We start from the raw sequence: 14080 nt of genomic DNA, 5'->3' as shown, positions 1-14080 counted from the left end.
CTGTCTTGAGCCTGTCATAACAAATTATTACAAATTGGGTGGCTTATCGTAACAGAAATGTATCACCCCACAGTTCCAGATGCTAAAAGTCTGAAATTAAGGTGTTGGGCAAGGCTGGTTCCTTCTGAGAGGAAACTGGTTCTGTGCCTCTCTCCGAGTTTCTGATGATGTCTGGCAATTGTTGGTATCCCTTGATTTGTCACTGCACCATTCTAAGCTCTGATTGCATCGTCACAGATTCTTCTGTATCTCTGTGTCCTCATATGGCCATCTTCTGATAAGGTCACAGTCCTATTAGATTAGGGACCTACCTTATTCCCACACAACCTCATTTTATCTACTTACATATGTAACAACCCTGTTTCCTAATAAGGTCGCAACCTGAATTACTAGGGGTTAGGACTTCAACATACCTTTTGGAGGGTACAAGATCAACAGTTTTAGAGAATAGAATATATTTTTTATCACCACCTTTTCTTTTCTCACTAATGAAAACTGTCTATGGCAAAGGAGGTACAGGCAAAGCAACCTTGTGCTATATCAAGAATGTGTTGTAACATCTGTTAACAAAGCAGAACAAAGCAACAGCTGTAATTCTTTTTCTTGCTAGATAGTAGAAGTGGATTGAAATGGGCATTTATTTCGATATCTTTCTGAAATCTTACAGAAATGATAGGAAAGGGATAAAATAAAATAAAAATAATTTATGATAAAGAATAGGGGAGAGGAAATGAGAGCCATAAAATTCAGGAAGCTGGAGAGGAGTGAGAGGAGCAATCATGGACTTAACAGACCTGGGGAAGCTGAACCCTAACTTGACAGCGTAGAAGCCTAGAGCCCAGCCTATCCACAATACAGAGCCTCCCCTACAGCATACAGACACAGACCCCCATGATTGGAGGCTTCAAGAACCTCCAAAAGTCAAGGAGCAGGTAGACTAACAGCAGGAGGACTAAATGAAAGTCTGTATAAAAACAGTTAGGTACCCAGATCCCTTCCCTGATCGTGCTCACCTGGGCATCCACTTGCCTATCTCAGCAGAGGGCTGGAGCCTTATTGGCTGGAGAGTTGGAAGCAGAGGGACTTTGGTCTTGGAGAATCCAACACGCACTCAAGTGTGAAGGCATAGAATGAAATCATGGGGTTGAAATGATAGTCAAAAAATGATGGAAAACTAACTTATCCCCCCTGTCAAGAGAGGATTTCCCTCTGGAGAAACTAATAAATGCAAGAAAACAAAATTATAGAAAGTTGTGAAGTCCACCCAAAATGGAGGAGCAAAACTACCACCCAGTAAAGCAGTTTGAAGGATCCTCAAAAAATTAAAAATAGAACTACCATATGATCTAGCAATTCCACGTCTGGGCATATATCCAAAAGGAAATGAAAACACTAGCTCAAAAAGATATCTGCACCCCCTCATGTCCATAGCAGCATTATTTATGATAGCCAAGACATGGAAACAACCTAAATGCTCATTGGTGAATGAGAAGTTATACATATATATGTATGCAAAATGGAATATTATTCAGCCATGAAGAGTAAGACAATCATGATATTTGAGACAACCTGGATGGACCTTTAAAGCATTATGCTAATTGAAGTAAGTCAGACACAGAAAAACAAATATTGTATAATTTCATATATGGAGTCTAAAACAAAAACAGGCTTGTAGAAAAAGAAATCAGACTTTTGGTTACTGGAGGTGGAGGGTAGGGGAACGAAGAATTGGAGGAAGGTGTTCCAAAGGTATAAACTTCTAGTTATAAAGTAAATAAGTATTAGGAATGTACAGACACACCTTGGAGATATTGTGGGTTCAGTTCTAGACCACCACAATAAAGCAAGTACCTCAATAAACTGAGTCACACAATTTTGTTGATTTCCCAGTGCATATAAAAGTTATGTTTACACTATGCTTTAGTCTAAGTGTACAATAGCATTGTATCTAAAAAAAGTGCATCCCATAATTAAAAATACTTTATTGCTAAAAAATGCTAACCATCACCTGAGCTTTCAGCACATCATAGTAGTACAATAAGGATCACTGATCACAGATCACCATAACAAATGTAATAATAATAATGGAAAATTTGAAATACTGTAAGAATTACCAAAATGTAACACAGAGACACGAAGTGAGCAAATGCTATTGGAAGAATAGCATTTATAGACTTGCTTAACGCAGAGTTGCCTCAAACATTCATTGTGTAAAAAACACAATATCTGGGAAGTGCAGTAAAGTGAAGCACAATAAACAAAGTATGTCTGTAACATACAACATGATGGCTACAGTTAATACTGATGTATGATATTTGGAAACTTGTTGAGAGTAAATCCTGAGAGTTCTCATCACAAGAAGAACATTTTTTTTCTTTTTGTTGTATCTATATGAGATGATAGTAGCCGAACTTATTGTGGTAATATTTTTACTATATTTGTAAATCAAAGCATCATGCTATACACCTTAAACTTATACAGTGATGCATGTCAATTATTTCTCAATAAAATTGGAAATAAAAATAGTAAGTGTCCTCAGAAAATATAGAGGTCATTATATCCTGAAACAAAATAAAATCCAAAGAAAAAGGAACATTTAAAGAAACCAAATTGCCTAACAAATGGAAGTCACATATCTTAAGTAACATCATCCTGATGGATATTTGTTCTCCAGAACACCGAAGACAAATAAAATATCTCAAAATCCCACAGAGAGAATGAACTAGTAATACATGTAGAAGTGGAACTCTACTGACCTGAAACTTCTCACCAGCAGCAGTGGAAGAAATGACATCTGAATTTTGAGTGATAAATAAAATATCCAAAGGACTTGTAAAACCATCCAAACTATGAATGAGGTAGAAAAAATGGATATTTTCACACAAGCGGGTTCTCAGAACATGTATCTCTCCTGTATCTTTTTCAGGAAGCTACTGGACTCTGTGTTCCATCAAGGGAATAAGTTAAGTTAGAGGAAAATATAGGGTATGAGAAAAGGGGCCACAACAGAGGACAAAAGAGAAAGATGTTGGGATGATGGAAAAGCGAGGTCCAAGGTTGATAGCTATAGAGGAGGCTGAGAGACATCAAGAGATGTGAAGCTCTGCTGGAGGGAGTGGGGCTGTTGCATGGTCATTCTGGGAACAATCCCTGTACTTACCCATGTCCATGGAAGTGTGGCTGTACAACCTGATCTAGCTCTTTTTGCTCCTGTGAAATGGATCTAGGTGTCCATTTCTGTGGTATTGGTTACAGAAAATGGGAGGAATCCACAGACGTTAGCAGTAAGATATTAGCTGCACACACAGCAATTTTGATTTTAAAAGAAGATGCTGAGAGAACAAAACAAGAAAGATGAGAAATATTTGTAAGACAATGCCATTGATTGAACTAAGGACATACACAAATAAAGGATACATTAGAACACACCAGGGAGGGATGGAGAAAAGAATAATTGTGGCAATAAAGGGAATATATAAATTAGTAAATAAAGCCAGAGAAGGGCTTCCAGGATTAATACAGTTGGTCTAACCGCCACCTCCTAGACTCCAGGTAAAAGCTCTGTAGCACCTGCCCAATGTCTGGGCTTGAACTTCCTCCTGGGTCTTCCATCATCACTGAAAAGGGAAAAGAACAGAAATGGTTTCTTCCCATTCTCTAGACTCTCAACAACACTATTTCACAGATAACTAAAAGAATTTCAATGAACTTAATCACTGGCAGAACTGAGAATGCCCAGTTTTCATCTTTGTAATACAATTATGTAATCCAAGAGCTTAAAAAATGTAAATGGAAAATGACACCTCTAGGCATATATGTAAAAATTTTTGTTTCCTAACATATGAAAGGACAATAACAGTTTCTACTTTTAGGTCTATTTGAAATTCAAATGAGATTATGTATGTAAAATTCTTACCATAGTACCTGGTGCAGGGTAAAGCACTCAATATGTAGTCACTACGTTAAGTGAAATGGCTGTAGAAAAGTTGTTTTGAAGATGATCAGTTGGAATTTTAGAATATTTTTGCCTAAGAAACAATATTAAAAATGGAGCTATACATCCAGGCTAGATCCAAAAGACAATTTAGAATGTTAAATGATTTGAAATATTACAGTCCTAACTAAACCATTGCTAATCAACTAACATTTATTAAGAGCCTGCTATGCATGATAGTAGGTGACTAATTTCCAATATGAGACAAAGCGTTTGGACCTCCAGAGGTTTCTCTGACTCTTCCATGTGTAGGTTACTCTCAAAGTGTGGTCTGAGGACGGGGGCCTCTGCAACCCATTTCTTAGTGGTCTGTGATTAGAAAAGAACGGTCATTGAGAATAGACATTCAGAACATTTTACAGCAATTTGATGGAGTAATTTTATGTCCATTGAATCTAATAATTACAAAAATTGGACTTAATTTTTGGTAAATTATTTATATTGTATTTTCACAAGACTTTGGCCCATAATGGGTTAGGCAGTGAGTGTAAGAATAACACATCCTCAGCACAGACAGACCACAGACAGTTTGAGACGCATGGATGCAAATTACATCCTCACTTCACTCTATCCGATGGCCCTCATTTATTTTCTTTATAGAAATTGCAAGTATCTGAAATTAACCTTTGTTAAATTTTTATCTTGTCTCCCTCCTTCTACTGGAGGGTAATTTTGGGGAGGGGCAATCTTCTCTGTCTTAGCACTAGCAATCGGAACATTGTCCAACATGTATACTAGACACTAAACAAATTTTAGTTGACTGAACGAGAGGATTCAGTTTTAACCGCTGTTGCTAATACAGTAAAAACTGTTGTCATTCAAGAGGCAGAGATCCTCAAAGCCTTATCCAGGTGTGAATTCCAGCTATCCTGAGTTGGTGAGAGAGGACAGTGTCTCCCTTCTCCAAACCACAGGATTCAAATTTGTGACTCCAGAAAATCTTCAGGATTTTATGAATAATTAACTGCTTTGAACGACAAGGCTCTGCTCTCTGACCAATTAGCATGCTAATTATAAACCTTTTTTAAACTAAAGATTTAGATTAGACTCTATATTGTTAACGTATTCGAGTTAAACATCCTATGCGCTTGTGGTAATGAACTATATTTTTAAAAGGTGTTTCCATGTATTTTCAGACCATTTTCTAATCCAGACAGACCTCCCTTGCCCTATTAGTGTGAATTACAGATTCTTCATTGTCATGGTTAAAAGAGAGTAAGTTAATTTAGATCCCTGGGTGACTAAAGCTGGGAGGATATTTTTAGCGATTCTAATGACTGAATCTTGTGGTTTGCTGTACGACAGTATTAGAAGCTTCTATTGAAGTTAGAAGAGGGTGATGAAGTGGTGTGTGTTCCAAGGGTTTAGGGGGATGTGGGGAAGAGACGGGAAATAGGGGAAAAAACTGTTTTCCCATTACATAACAGCAGATGCTGTGGCTGTCTTTATAAAAGGTCAGAAACACAGCAGCTGAAGCTGTCACATAATAGACAATTTGATGACAGTAACTAAGAACGCACAAAAGGCAGCTAACCTCCCCCTACTGATAACGCTGTCTGAGGCAGATCAATTTAGTCATGGTTGTTGTGAGGAAATTGCACTTGTTTGATGCTTCACAAGCCGATCATGTCGTTTCCTAGGAAACATCCTTTTTCGCTTAAATCTAATTCTCCCACGTCGTGGGATCTGATGAGTCACTCAGCCTGGCTTTCCTCTCACTTCCCTCTTCCCATTCAAGGAGACCGACCGGCTGGAAATCTACCAAATGAAATGAATTTATTAGCTCTTTTCACTGTGTTCTTCACTTAACTCTTGTGCTTCTTCCTCATAAGTCTTACCGCTTCCCTGGAGTGAAAGGCCAGGGGTAATGAAGGAGTGAGTGGACACGTGATGTGAGCCAGTGCTGGACAGCGGCTTCCATCAATTTCTCAGAGATTAAAGTGTATCTCAGCTTCTACCTTTAAATGGAAAGCATTACATGCGTAGAGACGTTTTTGCCTTGTAACCTGTAGTGGAATTTGATGTCAGCTTGATTTTAGATTCCCCATCACACTAATGTATGGTTAGGAGAGACAGAGACAGACAGACAGGAAGGGAGGGAACATACAACTAAGAGAACTCATGCAGGTGTCTTTATTCTCATTTGAAACAATTCATAGATGCATTGCCACAAAAAAACTAGAACTTTAAGATAGAGTATAATTTTAATTTGTGAAGTGCAGATATATGATACGTAATATTTAATATAAATATAAATCACTTAATATAAATATGTAAAAATTAAATATAAATATATAATGTATAAACACATGTTTAATATATTATATATCTAATAAAGATAAATATATAATTATATAAATATATTTAATTTATGTATATGTAAATTAAAGTAGCATGCTCACCTCCCCTAAATACACTGAGCCACAGTTAATTGAGCTCACACGTTCTAAGCAGAGTTGTCTCTTTGGTAACTGGGGAGTTGGCATAGACATGAGTGACAGAGAGAGGTCCGTCAAGATTCAGCATGCACAAAGAATTCTCAGAGCAAAACCTCAGTGACCCTTTGCTCCCATGGCAGCTCATGGAAGAGCCTGGGATGCAGACTGTGGGGACGCTCTCAGCGACCCACACTGAGTTAGCTGTACTGTCGTCTTCCTTTTATGCTACACTCACTGAGCCTTCACTATGTGCCCATTACTTTCCTTAAGTTATCTCATGGGAGATGAGGTGTGGTATTTTTACTTCCATTTTACAGATGAGAATAATCAAGGTCTAGGATGGGTAAGTGCTTTGCCCAAAGTCACACAGCTTGCGGCAGTTTTAGAACTCATTCTCAGCTCTGATGTCCATGATCTTTATCATAATTCTATTGAATACATTCTTTCTCTCATGGGCAAATGTATTGGTTTTCTTTATGATGAGAGATTGTAGAGGCTATGAAAATGCCTGTATCTGAGCCATCAGGCTACTAAATTCACAAAAGCACTTGCAAATATATCCCAAGCCTAGGTGGGTGTCACCAATATGGCTCAAAGAAATAGGATCAATATGGTCGGAAATTGAACTTTTGCAGTAAAGTGGCCTGGGGCAGAATGTCTTTCAGAGACTAACATAGCGTCAGATAATCCAGAGAATGAGCTTTCACTCCTAGGATATGAGCAAAAAATGATACATTCTCAACCATCTCCTGTGCTGAGCGTTCCTCATACCATTTGTTGTATGCATATGGATGAAAGGCTCGAGGTTAGAGCACGTTGCATGGGTGGCTAGGAATAAAGACAACTTTGGTTAAAACCATAACAATCTGCTTACTTATATCTGTTTCCCACTTCAGTCTTCTTTTAAAAAAAAAAAAAAATATATATATATATATTTATTTATTTATTTATTTGGTTTCACCGGGTCTTAGTTGTGGCATGCAGGATCTTCATTGTTGCGTGTGTGGGAACTTCGTTGTGGCATGTGAACTCTTAGTTACAGCATGTGGGATCCAGTTCCCTGACCAGGGATTGAACCCAGGCCCCCTGCATTAGCCACTGGACCACCAGGGAAGTCCCCCACTTCAGGCTTCTTAGTAAACATTGATCCGATGAATGGGCTTCATTGATAAACTCTTGAAAACCAGTAGTCTAACTCCAAAATAATGCATAAATTAGCTCTTTGTCCATTATGAACCGCCATAAACTTCGATGACATGCAACAATAAATCTGTAAAATTGCTCTAGGCTTGAATGATCTTGGATAGACTCACATGTCTGCAGCTGTCTAGACATCTAGGCCAGACATGGTTAGGGAATCTCTGCTCACGTGTCTCTCGTCCTTCTCCTGGGTCCAGAGGGCAGCCCAAGCATGTTCTTTTCTTCATGGTGATAGAGGCTCTAAAGCACAAGTATAAAGACATAAGGCCTGGTGGAGGTCAGAGTCAGAACTGACAGACCATCACTTTCAGAGTTCTATTGGCCACACAGAGCTGTAGAGTAGAACCTGAAAGATGTGTAGCCTGCTTTCCACAGAGCACTTCAGCACTCAGTGGCAAAAGATGTGGGTACAGAGAGAATGCAGAATTGAGGTTGATCATGTAATCTACCAGAGAAAATGGACCACATTTTAAATTCTACATCTGACCACATTTTAAATTCTACACTGGTGTGAAATTGGGTGATTTATTTATAATCCAAGTCTTAATTTCTTTCTTTTTTTTTTCATGTTAAACTGCATTTATTCCTAGCACATACAGTCCTTGTGAGAATTGAATGAAGAAAAGCGCATGAAATTCCCCAACGTGAAAATGGAATGTAGCTGACCTAGGGCTCCACAAAGCTCCATCCTCCTTCCTACTCTGACCACTGCGCTCATTCACTCGCTCATTTCCTTTCAATGGTCCCATTTCAGAAATGTCCCCATATGATGTTCAAGGAGACTTCCTCCTGAGGTCAGGAGACTGAATTCCAAGATCCTATATTCCTTGTTTTGTCTCATTTTAGGCCCTTATATGCTACCATATGACAACTAAGACTATACAAGCAATTATTTTCCAGGAGGCACAGATGTTGTTTGTTTCATTTGAGAACCCAAGTCCTTATTGGTCCTATTTTCAAGGTCCATTTCCCAGGAAACATTTCATTCATAGAAGAATAAAGAGCAGCAAATGACATTATTAATATCTAAAGACTCATTTAATTCTACTCAGTATTAAAATGTCCCAAACTCTCTAGAGAGTTCTGAATATAAATGTTCACTTAACCTTCCTTTAAATTGCAGTATTTGAATGGGAGAAGGAATCAGATTTTGGTCAGCAAATGTTATATAACAGCTGCTTTAAGAGGGCTCTTGTCTGTTCTCATTTCTTTTGGATGTTTGCATTTGCAACTGTAAGAAGAAGTCTTTTCTTGGATATAAGTTTGCCTTTTCCTTTAGGCTTAAACAGCTTCTCTCATTGCTTTTTGGGGACAGTCATTGGATAGACCTCTGTGTCTTAAATTCCAGTAAAAATATCACAAACCCTTCTGGAATCCATCAGTGACAGCTCCTGTCATGGGAGATGTAAAAAAGATTAAATCAGGAAGAATAAGAAGCTTAGTGCACCTTTTGGGAGACCAGTCAGGACATTTTGTGACCTGGTTGAATCTGGAGGAATTGTTTTTCTAAAGTTTAGGTGTGTGAGTAGGCACAGATGTACTTTGCAGTGTGAGGATGACTCTGGATGTGATGGAAGAAGGCCAATAGCAGACCGCTAAGCAACCAGCCAGGACCCTAGGGAAGTGGCAGTAGGAGGTATCCTTGGCCTCAATTATTGAGTGGATTGAGTATTGTGGATTGAGCATTTACTAGACCTGGATGCAAGTCTAAAACTGGATTCACCACATCATTACACTGATGCTCTCTGGTTTGATGCTGAATTGAACTGCTCTGACCCCAAACTCTATTACACACTCATAGGGTAGAAACTGCTCTGCATACATGTGACTTCTCTCCCATCCATTTCCACCTCTGGTAGAGAATATTTGGCACCATTCACTCCGAGCACTGAGAGCAAACAGAAGTGGCCTGTGACCCTCTTTCCAACGTGAGCACTTCAAAAATCCCATAGAGCCTCACAATAAAAGAGAAAATTGGAATTTCAAAGAGAACATAATTGACTATAGAGATGAGGTTGGGTTGTACAAGTGATGCTGAAGCTCCCAGGGCTTAGTGAAAGTAGAAAACCATTTACCACTCAGAGGCCTGAAGAGGCAAGGAGAGGAAACAAAGGCTGGTAAGAGCTAAAGCTGAGAATTTGAGATGCCCTGACACTAGGCCAGCCTAGAGGTACTGGGTTTCTAACACAACTGAGACACTAAGGTGAGGAGACAACTAGGTGATAAGTGCCTTGAGCTCTCTCTGTCCCAGACTCCTGCTGGGACAGTCCACTGGGGAACCCAGGCAGAACCCAGAGGTAAGAGAACCTTGGTGATGTAAGGGGTCAGACCTCGGGGGACCAGGGCCTGGCAGAGAAGGTAGGGTTTTGATATGAGGAAGGACAAGTGGAAAATGATGTAAAAATCTGGTTAAGGCCCTTGAAAATCATTTAGTCTATCATCTGACTTCTTCAAATAAATGATCCTCACTGCCCTTAAACATCTTCTACTTATCGATGCTGAGGCCTTGGAGATGAAATGTTTGAAAAATACATTCATATCATTTTAATAATTTCTTAGTGTAGGATCTCAGAAATTTGTTTGCATTGCTAAAAAAAAGAAGAAACCAAAAACCAAAAAGAAAATCTGTGGTGCCAACATGTAACATGATCTCCATTTCACCGAGAAGGAAGCTCAGACACCCTGCAGGAGCTGAGACCTGTCCATATCCCTGGAGTGACATCACAGTGAGGTCTGTTGCTAAGGTTACAGAACTCCTGGATTGCCAGAATACCTCCTTGCTGCCATGAAACTCTGTGAATGCCATGGGCCCAATGCAATGGGACCGATTCCATTCCGCATTTACTGACCACCTAATATGTCCCAGGCACTGTGCTAGGTGTGGCAGTAAGACACCACGGAAACAGAAATTTTAATCCTTTTAGAGACCCGCTTAAAAGTGCCTGCCATCTGCATACTGCTGGTGTGCCAATGATATTTTGCCTATTTTTATAACAGTGGAAAAGCTAGCTTTTACTCATCTGCTTCAATAATCTTCTCCCTTCTATATTTTAGGTCCTTCTAGGATATCATTTTAACTCCTTCTCTTTCTCCATCTCTTCCTTCCTACCCACACCCCACACCTCCATCTGCCTTCTCACAGTACTGACAGCCAGTAGTTCCAGGGGAAGCACTGCACCAGGATGAGGTTGTCTCTTGACACAAGGATTCAAGATATCCTTTTTGCTCTGAGAGGCATTGGTCCTCTGGTTATAAGAGTACATGGCTAATTACCAAGCATCTCCAGGTACTTGGCATGGAAAAAGGCAAATTACACACATAATCTCCTTTAATTTGTTTCTATGCATGGAATTTATTTGCACACATCAGTTCTTTGCTTATAGTGCTGCTGCCACCAAAATGATTAGTGTCGTGAAATTGACAAAAAGCAAATCGTCCTGATTTCTAACTTTGATGGCATTGTCTCAGTCTTCTCAGGTCTATGTGGTTCTCATTTGTTTTAATGCACACAAGTCTGAATATAAAATAAAGTGAAAATGGCTATGTTGGGGAAAAGCCTTGAAAAGGGAAAATGAGACATCACATGGCATGTGCTAGACTAACCTTGAACGAGTTTCATGAATACACATAACAGTAATGGAAAGGCAGCATATAAACTAAACCTGAATACTTGGTAAGCCCCCCCACTCCTTTATTCTGAAGTAGATCTCTGATGGGATATTCCTTTCTTTCTGTCTTGAGCTCTCTTTCCCTGAAAATACTTCCTGTATTTTTCCTGCCACTTTTTTTTCTGCACTTTTTTAAAACCAGTCTTGGCTTTGGGGAGGGGGTTTCCTCAGCAACTCTGGGAAAAGTTGCATTCAATTACAGAACCGTGGAAGTTGAGAGTTAGGAGGCAGTTTGGAAATCATCTAGTTCATCTTCCTCATCTCACCTATTAGAAACCCATAGTCTAGCAATGCAGAAATAGAAGTTTCCATGATGATGAAAATTTTCCATATCTGCACTGTCTGACATGGTAGCCACTAGCCACATGTAGCTATTGTACACCTGAAATATGGTTAGTGTGACTGAACTTTAAATTTTATTTACCTTCACTTTTAGTTAAATTCAGATAGCTACATAGGGATAGAGACTACCATATTGAATAGTGGTGGTCTAGAAAGTTCTTGAATTGTACCCAATGTCACACAGCTTTGAAGTGGAAGAACTCACCTGATTGTACAGGCCTATGACTCGGTTCAGGGGTCCTTAATGGTTTTCAAATACTGGAGTAAATCAACCAACTAAGCCCAGCATACATAACTAAGGTAGAGGGGAGAAGTGTCCGCTGCCTTGGCAATGACACAGCAATATGGAAGCTGTCAGAATCTGGTAGGTCGAGAGAAAGAGGGGTCCACCAATAGCATCATCTTATAATATCGTTATACCAGATATGATGCTCACATGGATGAAAAGAAAAAGAAGTTTGGATGTATTTTAAAATTTTATGAAGACAGCTGAAAATGGAAGCTAAAATAGTTATACAACCATAAAAATTAGGAGGTGGGGGAACAAGAAAGACAAGATTCAATGGGTATAATAATGTTAAATTTATCTTGAGCAGGAAGTTAATAGACAGTGTCCTAAAATGAACAAATTAAAGAATAAATAAGCATGGATGGTCACAACATCTCTGAGCAGAAGAGCTGAAACCTGTCTCTGTGGAGTGGGGCAATGAATGGGTTGAGAGGCATAGAAACACAGGGAGTTAATACTCTGCATTTTATTATTTTGGGCTATGTTTGTGCTTTTTATTTTTTAAACAAATAAAAGCAATTTCTATGAGCTTCACGGGTTTGAAGTTAGGGCAGAAAATAAACTTATCAAGAAAAAAATTTTAATGGAGGGATGCTTGGTAACAACATAGAAGACACAATTAAGTAGATCAATGTTTTTCCTCATGGATTTAGCCAGATGTACAAAAATGTTTACCCACAGAATCATTTGTATTTGTCTAATACATAAAGCCAGTGATTTTTGTCTGACAATCTCAGTCTCTGGCTGTAGTAAGTTAGATCCTCTAAATAATTATTCAATGCAGTGAATAAGATAAGTCAGGCTGAATATCACACAAACTCAACACAGCTCCTAACATACTCAAGTCAAAGAACAGCAGATATAAAGGCAGATGTGATCTTGCCTGTTGGAATGTCTGGGGAAAGAGTGTTCCCATACATTGTCCAGCCAGGCTATTTGACACACATGCTGACATTGAATGGGGGTAGAACCAAGCAGGCACTCACGAGAGTTACGGGAAATGAGACAGAGATGCCCAGGTTGTGGCAATTAAAGTCTCCCTGCCTCCCCCCACCCCACCTCCCCGGGGTGGGGCCAGGGGTGGGGGCTAGCGGGCAGCAGGCTTCAGCGGGCAAGAACTCAGCTCAGGAGGTGAGTGTTGCAGAGCCTGCTGGGTCTTGGGCTGCAGTGGCGGCTGTTGCGGCAGCTCCTGCGTGCCTCCTTCTTTGTTTCTCCTCCGTGAGGGGCTTGTGGTGCTGCTTCTCCCAGTCCTGCAGCAGCTCCTGGGAGCCGGCAGCGCTCGGGCCCACGTGGTAGCCGGTATGCTCCCGGGCCTGGAGCCTCCGCCTGCAGCCAGGCCCTGCGCTCCTTGTGCGCGGGCTCCTTCTCCCTCCGTTCCGGCCACCGCCGCCAGTTCTCACCCCTCTGGGGCATCTTGGCCATGCGCTCTTCCACCAGCTGCTCCCTGGCTGGCGCTTCTGTGCCGCCGCCAGCTGTTGCACCCGCAGCGCCCCCCGCGTGGCCGCCGGGTACCATTCGCGCTCTTCAGCCTCAAGCTCCAGCAGCTGCTCCTGCTGCGGCCCCAGAGAAGCCACCGGGGAGGCAGCGCCAAGCTGCCAGCTGCTGAGGCGCGAAGCGCAGGCCCAGCTGCCGGCGAGGCGGTCAGCAGGTCATCCGGGTCAGGCCGCCAGGGTCCAGGAGCCAGGGCACAAGGTGTTCAAGGTCACCATCCCGAGCAGGCTGTGCGCCTCCGCACCAGCACCAACATCGTGCCCGTTAAAGTCCACTTTTGAGCTGGGCGTTGAGAATTGGGGACACCTGGCTGTAGGTAAGAGCTGAGGATGAGCAGCTGACCTTCTGCAGAGCTGCTGCACAGACCCGGAAGGGCCAGAGTGTGGCGAGTCCACACTCGCCGAACAAGGCGTGGATGTCTGGGCAAAGATACGGTTCGTGGGCTGGGGAGCAGACCCCAGAAGGCCAGATTGGTCACTGGACCCCAGCCAACCAGTGAGCATGTAGAAAGGCCCTGCCCAGCACCCGCAGGCTGGTCCGTGCATCCCTCCTGTGCAGGATCTCACTCTCCAAGGTTACACCTGAGAACGGGTAAGTGGGATACAAATGGGGTGCACCCTGTAGTGTGACCCACCTGAGCGATAACCACCTGACCCAG

The 14080-nt window shown here is 41.2% G+C and overlaps 1 pseudogene; it reads right to left on the bottom strand.

The window, feature by feature from the left end:
- Positions 1-13055: 13055 nt before the first annotated feature.
- LOC130834452 (growth arrest and DNA damage-inducible proteins-interacting protein 1-like) lies at positions 13056-13621 on the bottom strand (annotated as a pseudogene).
- Positions 13622-14080: the final 459 nt, after the last annotated feature.

The sequence above is a fragment of the Hippopotamus amphibius genome, chromosome 13 (genome assembly GCF_030028045.1).
Source record: "Hippopotamus amphibius kiboko isolate mHipAmp2 chromosome 13, mHipAmp2.hap2, whole genome shotgun sequence".
Classification (NCBI taxonomy): Eukaryota; Metazoa; Chordata; class Mammalia; order Artiodactyla; family Hippopotamidae; genus Hippopotamus; species Hippopotamus amphibius.
The sequence above is the reverse complement of the archived record's forward strand: the minus strand, read 5'-3'. Positions and strand labels throughout refer to the sequence as shown.